Source organism: Oncorhynchus nerka, linkage group LG21, assembly GCF_034236695.1.
Source record: "Oncorhynchus nerka isolate Pitt River linkage group LG21, Oner_Uvic_2.0, whole genome shotgun sequence".
Classification (NCBI taxonomy): Eukaryota; Metazoa; Chordata; class Actinopteri; order Salmoniformes; family Salmonidae; genus Oncorhynchus; species Oncorhynchus nerka.
In genome coordinates this window covers 15,675,597-15,685,339 of record NC_088416.1, presented here as the reverse complement: position 1 = coordinate 15,685,339, position 9,743 = coordinate 15,675,597, and the positions used below count along the sequence as shown (strand labels likewise).

The 9,743-nt window shown below is 42.8% G+C and overlaps 1 long non-coding RNA gene across 1 annotated transcript; it reads right to left on the bottom strand.

Moving 5' to 3' along the window:
- Window positions 1-2,332: 2,332 nt before the first annotated feature.
- LOC115115742 (uncharacterized) lies at window positions 2,333-5,877 on the bottom strand. Its single transcript, XR_003861436.2, has 2 exons — window positions 5,323-5,877; window positions 2,333-2,912 (listed from the first exon to the last, which is right to left on the bottom strand). It is a non-coding gene; the product is annotated as an uncharacterized LOC115115742 (long non-coding RNA).
- Window positions 5,878-9,743: the final 3,866 nt, after the last annotated feature.

Sequence of the window (9,743 nt, the reverse complement as noted above, 5' to 3'; positions counted from 1 at the left end):
AGCCACACCCGTGGCAAGCCTTGGGCTCGTCACACTCCCTGGCCTCGTGCTCTTCCGACCCACAAAACCGACATTTCTTGTTACTGCACGAGGCCAGGGTATGGCCGTAGGCCATACAACGCCTGCAGAACGGGGGCTGACGTGCATAGTATAGGGTTCCCCTGTCAGCCCCCAGGGAGAACATTGCCGGAGGATGGAGGTAGCCATCCACACTCTTCGGGGACTCCCTGAGTAACGCCTGGAAGCCTCTCTTCCCATTCCAGAAACCCAGGGAGTCCCTGAGGTACCTCGCTGAGGAGACATTGTCCATGTACCTCCCCAGAAAGGCCCTCACTTCTTCGTCCTTCACGTGCGGATTGTACATGGTTACGGTGACCACCCTGAAGTTGTTTCTTGCCAGGCTGGTCACCGTGTAATGACACAGGGGACCTTCTTCTTTCCCTTCCATCACCGTCTTCATAATCTCATTGTGTTTTTCTTCCAAATATAGGGTTACATCAAACCCCTTCTCCATTGGGTTCCCCTGAAGGCATAGAACATCTTTAACCTTCAATTTTAGGTGCCCCATTAGGATGTTCCTCCCGAAGGTTTCTCTCCCCCAAGGCTCCATCTCTTTTCCCCGCCAAGAAAAGCGCACCGTGTTGGCCAGTCCAATCCCCGGAACCGACGGTCCATATGTACTTTGCGCCATCTCCTCACGGACGATGGCGCACCCGTCCCACCACCTCAAACTTAGAAACAGGAAGCAAATCAAAAACAGGAATAAACAGCAAGCCAAAAAGGTGGAGCAAACAAAAGGTGTTGACTCTCCACATCTATCAAGACTACTGGAGCACTGGGCCAGACACTCTTAAATAGAACCTGGACCAGCTCAGGTGAAACACCTTCCCACTAACGAGATGGATACGCCAGCACAGGTGTAACACATACTGACTAACGAGGTGACACCGATCAGTGCGTGCTAACAAGCTAGACGTGCACCAAAGACACATTTCAGTTGTACAACTGACGATGTTTCTCCCTTTCCTACATGCTAACGTCCAACCTCAAAACATAAATGGAAAAACTAAAGCCTGTGACACCTTTCCACTGAAGAAAACCAATATATCCTATATTTTTGTTGGACAAGTTTACTCACCACCAACATTTAACTACTGCCATTTCACATTATAAATCAACTACAAAGCTTCACCTTCACCAATATAAACATGGTGTTCACTGTCAACAAGAAAAACACATTTCTAAATAATACATTTTGGGGAAAAACTCAGAGCTTCTAGAACTCTAGTCCCCTTGGAACGAGCCCAAACAAAACTCATCTCTAATATGGAAAAACGGGCAGTCAAAATAAATTGTGATCCATGGTAACACATTGGCTGAACGCAAAACACAAATCTTTCTAACTGCCCACCTTTGAGACAATCAGCAACCAAGTTGTCCTTACCACGGACAACTCCTGCAATATCCTTAGTTACTTTCCACCTCACTGCAGAGCTTCTCTCTCTTTTCAGAGTTCACTAGATAGGCATGTTGTTGGATCGGGGCCCAGTTCCCAATGTCATCCTCTAGTACATTTGGGTTGGCACATCTGAGAATTAACCCTGATATTCTAAAAGCTGGGCAACAATGTCAATATAATTGTACCCAAAAATTGTCAGTTGGTTGCATAAATAATTATTACTAAATGTTACATGAATTGTAAATATGAAATATCAAAACCAAATATACACCCTTTTGTTAATATGTATTGTCAATTAATCACTTAATGGTGAGGCATGGAATAATAAAACATGTATCTTTTGTCAGGCTGAATGTTTGAAGGTGATATGAGGTGATTTGTGTCATGCTTCTTCAGTAGTGTAATAAAGACAATTAGCACTTCAATGTTGTCAAGAAATACTGGAGTGATGTAGGATTGTTAATTAAATTGATTATAGACCAATTGCCGATGTGTATAGGCTGCAAGTACGTTGAAATTAAGTCGTTTTCAAGTCATTGAAAAAAAGAACGACCTGAGAAGACATCTGTTCAATTACATTTTGCTGAATGGGAATAGCGCAATGTCAAAACACAGTTTTAACGTGTCCAAATCACCAATATGTCGAAACAGTTTGGGATATATTGAAAACCTAAACATTTTGAAGTGTTGTATTTTGATTCAAGTGGGTCACCAACGTGGTAAGTGTACCACAGCTCTATTTTTGTTTGTCACTTTTAGTTAAATCTCATAAATAGTAACTCTTTCAATTCAGAGCCTGGATTTTTCCCCTGAGGCTAATATCACCTGAACAGGGGGGCAAACGTTTACATTCTGACATTCATTTTAAAAACATTCTACATTTTGACATTATTTTATTGATATCATGAAACAACTCCATGTATTTTCTGATGTTTAATCAGAGATCTTTTAACAGAGTATCTCTTCCCACATTGATCACAGCCACAAGGTTTCTCTCCTGTGTGTGTCCGCTGGTGTACTATTAGGCTGCTTTGCTGAGTAAAACTCTTCCCACATTGAGCACAGCTATAAGGTTTCTCTCCTGTGTGTATTCTCTGGTGTATAGTTAGATAACTAGATGTAGTAAAACTCTTCCCACATTGAGCACAGCTAAAAGGTTTCTCTCCTGTATGTCCCCGCTGGTGTACTATCAGGTTGCATCGCTGAGTAAAACTCTTCCCACATTGTTCACAGCCGTAAGGTTTCTCTCCTGTGTGAATTCTTTGATGTATTTTAAGGTCCGATGAAGAGTTCAATCTTTTCCCACAGTCAGAGCAGCAGATAGATTTCTTCCTTGTGCGTCTCCGCTGGTGTTTCTTGGGGAGTTCTGATCCGGAGAGACTTGTCTTTGCCTCGTCAGCGTCATGATGTTGTTGAGGCTCCCCAGAGGATCCACGATTGTCCAATCTCTCTCCTGTGTGAACGACAAAGTCAGACAGATGGTTAAAGGCCCACAACAGCAGAAATCCACTGTTTATTTGAGGTAAAAGGTGATTTCCAGAGTGTACCCATGAAGTTGTACAACAATTGACGTCTGTTAAATTTGACAATTAAGACAGTCAAGTTAGCAACAAGTCATTTTGTCTTGTTTTCACATAAGTCGGAACATCGATGATTGCAAGGCTAGAAATAAGTTATTCAAGTTGTTGAAATCCTAAGCATTGCGCCAGACAACTTTTGGTCTCCAATATAGGCCCCTTCTGTGTTTGCTAAAATTGGCGCACAAGGGCGATGCACACACAATTTGGTTGTAGAAACTCCTCCCTGCTAATGAGGAAACCACTAGTTATGGATGTAGTACATCTGCCTGCAGCAAAAATGGCGAACAAAGATTCGTTTTCCACAATGTATTCTGAATATTACAGCGCACTATCAGCGCAATATCAGGAGTACTCTAGGAAACTCACATTATGCTCTGTGTCTATTCACTAATTCAACACCGTGTGGGAAAACTCAGGGGAGTTCTCATAGGCTGACAGCAAAAATAGCCTCCATTTACAGGTTGCTTATGAGTGCATTTCACATTACTATTGGAATATAATTGTAAGGCTCGTTTGAATTTCCTGCTTGTCGCAAATCAACTGCTTTACACTTGCAAAACACTTCAACCAGTAAAATGCTCTTTGGCTAGCTTTGCCATCAGCCTGACAATGAGGGTTCGTACAGTAAGTGTTTAACAAATTGGCCCATAACTTCACCTAACAATAACATAGACCTACTATAGGACCCATAACTTCACCTAACAACAACATAGACCTACTGTAGTACCCATAATGTCACCTATCATAGACCCACTGTAGGACCCATAACTTCACCAAACAATAACATAGACCTACTATAGGACCCATAACTTCACCTAACAACAACATTGACCTACTGTAGTACCCATAATGTCACCGAACATAGACCTACTGTAGGACCCATAACTTCACCAAACAATAAGATAGACCTACTGTAGGACCCATAACTTCACCTTACAATAACATAGACCTACTGTAGGACCCATAACTTCACCTAACAATAACATCGACCTAGGACTACAAATCATTTAATATTTCAGGTGAAACATGGAATCTAAACTGTATTTGTCATGACATTTCATAACCTGATCACCAGATAATTTTGTGAATAATCCCACTAGGCTACTCTGTAATGTGTTGTCATTATAAATGTCCTGAATAAAGGAAAATAGCGCTGTGTGTTGTACAATAGCCTATCCATCAAGGAACAGTTCTCTACACATTATGAGCTAAGTATCTCTGTTTCCAAACAGACTAACAAGACCCTCCTGTAAATCAAGCAGACAATAACACATTATAAACATAAATTTGTTAGGGATGTTGGATACAATGTGGAGCACGACATAACTGTCTTTACCAGAGTAATGAATGAAGAAGCACTTTGGTTGTTGTTGCATGTCGTGATGTTTGTCATTTGACTGCCATTCAGAAAATGATTTCCTGGACCTTCTGATGCTAGTTGAACATGTGACTGTAACTAAACAACTACAGTATTAAGTATTATGTGTAATTATTGAAGAACCACGTTAATGACAGTATCCATTTGGGTGTTTTCAATAAAGTTAAGGTGACTCTCGTTGAGAACCATTGGATTTCGCATACTCTGAAATTATTTTAGGATTTCTGTGCCTATGAAAACTGTTTTCCCAGTGTAATATAAGGAAACACTAAATGTTACAATTCAGAGAGTGCAATTCAGAGATCTGAATACAAAAAACTGTACTAATAGGAAAATAACCTAAACCACAAGGCCAAATACACACTGGAGGAACTTACCAAGATGACATTGAATGTTCCTGAGTGGCCTAGTTACAGTTTGGACTTAAATCGTCTTGAAGGTCTATAGCAAGACTTGAAAATGGCATTCTAGCAATGATCAACAACCAACTTGACATGACATCATGACTCCCCATCAAGCCAACTCCTTGAAGGCCTTACTACTATCCTTCTAGTTTGCAGTTGTCTAAAAAAACACCTTTTCTCAAAATATTTATTTGTTTCCCTTTAGTGTGTTTATACTTTGCTGTATTTATATATCACTTTTCAACAGGAAAAGTTAAAAATCACTGGAGGACGTCATGAACAATTCATACAGTACAAAAACATATTTTAAGTGTAGAACACCCTTTTAAAAATCACACATTAGTTCAACAACTGCAGAGTTTGTGTCCCTGTTTAATAAGATAGTACTCACTGTATTTACTGGTGTTAATCAGAACGATGTCCCTGTTTTATAAGTTAGTACTCACTGTATTTACTGGTGTTAATCAGAACGATGTCCCTGTTTTATAAGTTAGTACTCACTGTATTTACTGGTGTTAATCAGTTCTCCAGTCTTCTCTTCTTCGTCCTCCTCTAATGTGACAGTAATCTCCCCCTCTTCATCCTCCACTCCAAAAACTGCATCTTCTTCCTCTTCTTTCACAGTAACATCCTCCTCTTTCACTCTGAAGGAGTCTTCCTCTTCTTTCATTGAAACGTCTTTCTCTTCTTTCACGGCAACAGCCTCACCCTCTACTTGTTTTTGTATTGTAACAGACTCCTCTTCCTCCTCCTCTTTCACGAGAGTTTCTTTCTCCGTCCAGCAGACCCCCTCTTCTATAGCAGGAGGAGAGTAGCTTAGTGAACTCATGGTCGGGGATGTTAGCTACTTAGCATTAGCGACGAAACTAGTGCTAACTTAACCAGCCAGCTAGTTGACTTACAACGTAAATATTACATTAAATGGGGTATCTAGTTGTTTCCACATAAGTATATTTAACTCATAGTGGCAAATAAACCACGAAATTGCCTAAATAACTTGAATGTTCCGACTTTGTTGTCCAGCGAGCTACCGAGGTGGCTGCAGTTGTTGAAGAAGCGTTCCGTCCACTAGATTATACGTCACACTAGAAACGTCACCTGAAAGACGCATATCGCCATCTGCTGTCTGGAGGGAGGAAACGCAGTTGAGGAGGGAAAACTATTTTTATTCTTCATTGAATTATAATATTATAAAGCAGTTTAGGGAAACGTTTTTTTTCTCTCTCCATTAAATAAGAATATTATATCAAGGAGGTCTGGGAAGGTGTGATGTAGTTAATGGAGATGGAGGTGTGTTCTAGTGGGTCTGGGCAGGTGTGGTGTATTTAATGGAGATGGGAATGTGTTCTAGTGGGTCTGGGCAGGTGTGATGTAGTTGATGGAGATGTGTTCTAGTGGGTCTGGGAAGGTGGGATGTAGTTAATGGAGATAGGGGTGTGATCTAGTGGGTCTGGGCAGGTGTGATGTAGTTAATGGAGATGTGTTCTAGTGGGTCTGGGTAGGTGTGATGTAGTTGGTGTTCCGGAGTTCTAAATTGAGCAGCTGCTGAAAAATGAGCTCCTGTATATATTGAGATTTAAATGGTTTTTTAGAGTGAAGTACATCGAAAAAATCAAGAGAAAACTGCAAGACTCAATAGAAGACAAAACAAGGAACAAACCAAAAAGACAGGCTTTTGAAGAAGTAACTATTTTTCATAAAATTGTACAGTTATCTTAGCTAGCTGAATTGCTAGCTGAATTGTTTACTTGTTGCTAAGCAGTTGCTAGGGACTCTCCTGGAAGAAGCTAGCTAGCTTACTGTAGTGTCTTAACACTTAGTACTTATTTATGTAATAAGAAAGACTCGGAATACAAGCAATTGAACTGGAGCTTCACATTTACTCAAACTAGTTAGTACCAGAATAACATAGAACAATACTGCGCATGACCAAGGGTGCTCCATCCTTAAAGGGGACATCAGTAATTAACAGAACATAACATTCCTTCTCTTATACAATCAGAGTTACTTTTACCAAACCACAACTGAAACATTTCCCAGAACTTCTTGTAGTTATTTTGCATCTTTTAATTTGAACTTGAACAGTTCGTTTTTGTTTGTTTGTTTATAAGTCTAGTCTGTCTGGTGGACGGTGCCTTCGTTCTGGGTAGCGCCTCGGATTGTCTGGAGGCTCCTGAACATCCTCAGTGTGTGCTTGTTCCATTATAGCGTCTGCTATAGCAGCACCTTCATCAACACGTTCCCTTCTTTCAGCCTGGGGTCTCTCTACTGCCCCACCGTCCTCTACAGTTCCCTGTGTGTCACTCTCAGGAGCTCTCTGTGCCTGTTCTCTCTCGATTGTTGTGCTGTTTTCCGTGGAATGCATTTGGTTAATGTGACGCCGCCACATTATGTCTGGGCTCACTTGAACCTGGTAAGTTCTGGGTCCCGTTTGTGTGTGTACGGTCCCTCTTGTCCATTTCCCTCCTCTTCTGTAGTCTCGCACCATCACTTCCTGTCCTGTTTGGAGATGGCGCTCCCGGCCACCGGAGAGCATCTTGGCTTGTTTGTTCAGCACTTCATTACGCCTGTTTGGCTTCATGATGTCCAGCTGTGTGCGGAGAGGCCTCCCGAACATCAGTGCGGCTGGGCTTTCATTTGTCGTGGCATGTGGGGTGTTTCGGTAGGAGGCCAGGAACTTGGCCAGTTTTGTTTGCAAAGTCCCTTCGTCTCGTTTTGCTGCACGGAGTCCTTGCTTTAGGGTTTGCACAAAGCGTTCTGCCAGCCCATTGGTGGCAGGGTGGTACGGAGCTGAGGTTGAGTGTTTGATTCCATTTACTGACATGAATCTTGTAAACTCGTCACTTACAAAAGCTTGCGCGTTGTCACTTACCAGCTGCAGTGGCAAACCGAAGCGTGCAAACGTTGTTCTGAGACACTCTATCGTCTGAGCTGAGGTGGAGGAGTCAGTGCAAAACACCTCTGGCCATTTGGAATGGGCATCAACTATAACCAGAAACATGTGCTTTTCAAAGGGACCAGCGTAGTCCACATGAATTCTCTGCCATGGCTCTGCGGGCCATTCCCATGGGTGGACTGGGACAGGAGCAGGCATGTGAAGGGTTTCCAAACATCCACTACAGTTCTTTGCCATATTTTCTATCTGTTGGTCCAGACCTGGCCACCAGAAGTGGCTCCTCGCGAGCAGCTTCATTTTGACAATTCCAACATGACCTTCATGTAGTTGCTGCAAGACTAGATGTTGGCATTTCTGGGGTATCATGACTCTCATTCCCCACATCAAACATCCTTGGTACGTTGTAATTTCGTTTCTCCGCTGGAAATACGGAGTCAGCTCCTTTCTGCCAGTAGCTGGCCATCCTGACATGGTGTAGGTGTACACTTTTGACAAGGTCACATCTTTCCTTGTCTCCTGTTTGATAACTGTGCTTGTGACTGGTAGTGCCTCAAGCTGAGCGGTATGGAACATGTCCACTGCATCCACCCTCCTTTGTCTTTCTCTTGTACACGGCAGTCTGGATAATCCATCTGCATTTGTGTGGAGGGATGACGGCTTAAACTCAATGTCATACATATGACTGGCAAGGAACAGGGCATATCGCTGTAACCTGGCTGCTGTCATTGCCGGAATGCATTTCTTTGGACTGAAAATGGAAAGCAACGGCTGGTGATCTGTAACCAGTGTGAAACGCTTGCCATATAGGTATGCGTGGAATTTCTTGACGCCCCACACTAGTGCCAGTGCTTCTTTGTCGATTTGTGAGTAGTTTTTCTCTGCATCATTCAATGTTCGTGACGCGAATGCAACTGGCCTCTCTGACCCATCTTTCAGTGTGTGTGAAAGGACTGCCCCTAATCCATAAGGGGACGCATCACAAGCCAACTTCACTGGCATTTCAGGGTCGTAATGCATCAGGACCTGTTCAGATGTTATGAGCCGTTTTGCCTCCAGAAATGCATTTTCACACTGCTCTGTCCACCGCCATGTCCTATTCTTTTCCAGGAGCTGATTTAGAGGCTGGAGTACTGCTGAAAGGTTTGGGAGGAATCTTCTGTAGTAATTGATCAGTCCCGTGAAAGATCTCACTTCTGTGATATTTTGTGGTCGTGGTGCCTGTACCACTGCCTCGATTTTGTCCTGTGTTTTGTGCAATCCATTGCAGTCAATCTCATATCCACAGAAGACAATCTTGTCTTTGAAGAACTCACACTTCTTTAAGTTTGCCTGTAGACCATACTCTTTCAGTCTTTTCAGGACCTCTTCCAGGTTAGCCAGGTGCTCTTTGTCGGTGCGTCCTGTTATGATCATGTCATCCAGGATACACTGGGTTCCTGGGATTCCTTGCAAAATCTGGTCAATAGTTCGTTGCCAAATGGCTGGGGCTGATGCAATGCCAAAAACCAGGCGGTTATACCTGTATAGACCTTTGTGTGTGTTTATTGTCAGGTACTGTTTGGAACTCTCTTCAACCGGTAGCTGCAGGTAAGCCTGTTTCAGATCGATTTTACTGAAGTGTTTCCCACCAGCTAGTGCAGCAAAGATGTCATCCAGACGTGGTAGGGGGTATTGGTCCACATGCAACATTGGATTCACAGTTACCTTGAAGTCCCCACACATTCTAACAGACCCGTCTTTCTTCACAATAGGAACTATGGGTGTGGCCCATTCGCTTCTGTCCACTTTCGTCAGGATCCCTGTATCCTGCAAGCGATCGATTTCCGCTTCCACCTTTGGTCTCAGGGAGTATGGAACAGATCTGGCTTTGCAGAATTTTGGGGTTGCATCATCTCTTAGTACAAGTTTTGCTGTGAAGCCTTTTACTGTTCCCATCTGATCACTGAAAACTGTGTTGTATTTCTTCCGCAAGTGTTCCAGTGTTTGGTCTGTGCCTTTCTCTTTGGACTGGAACGTGTGGAGCATT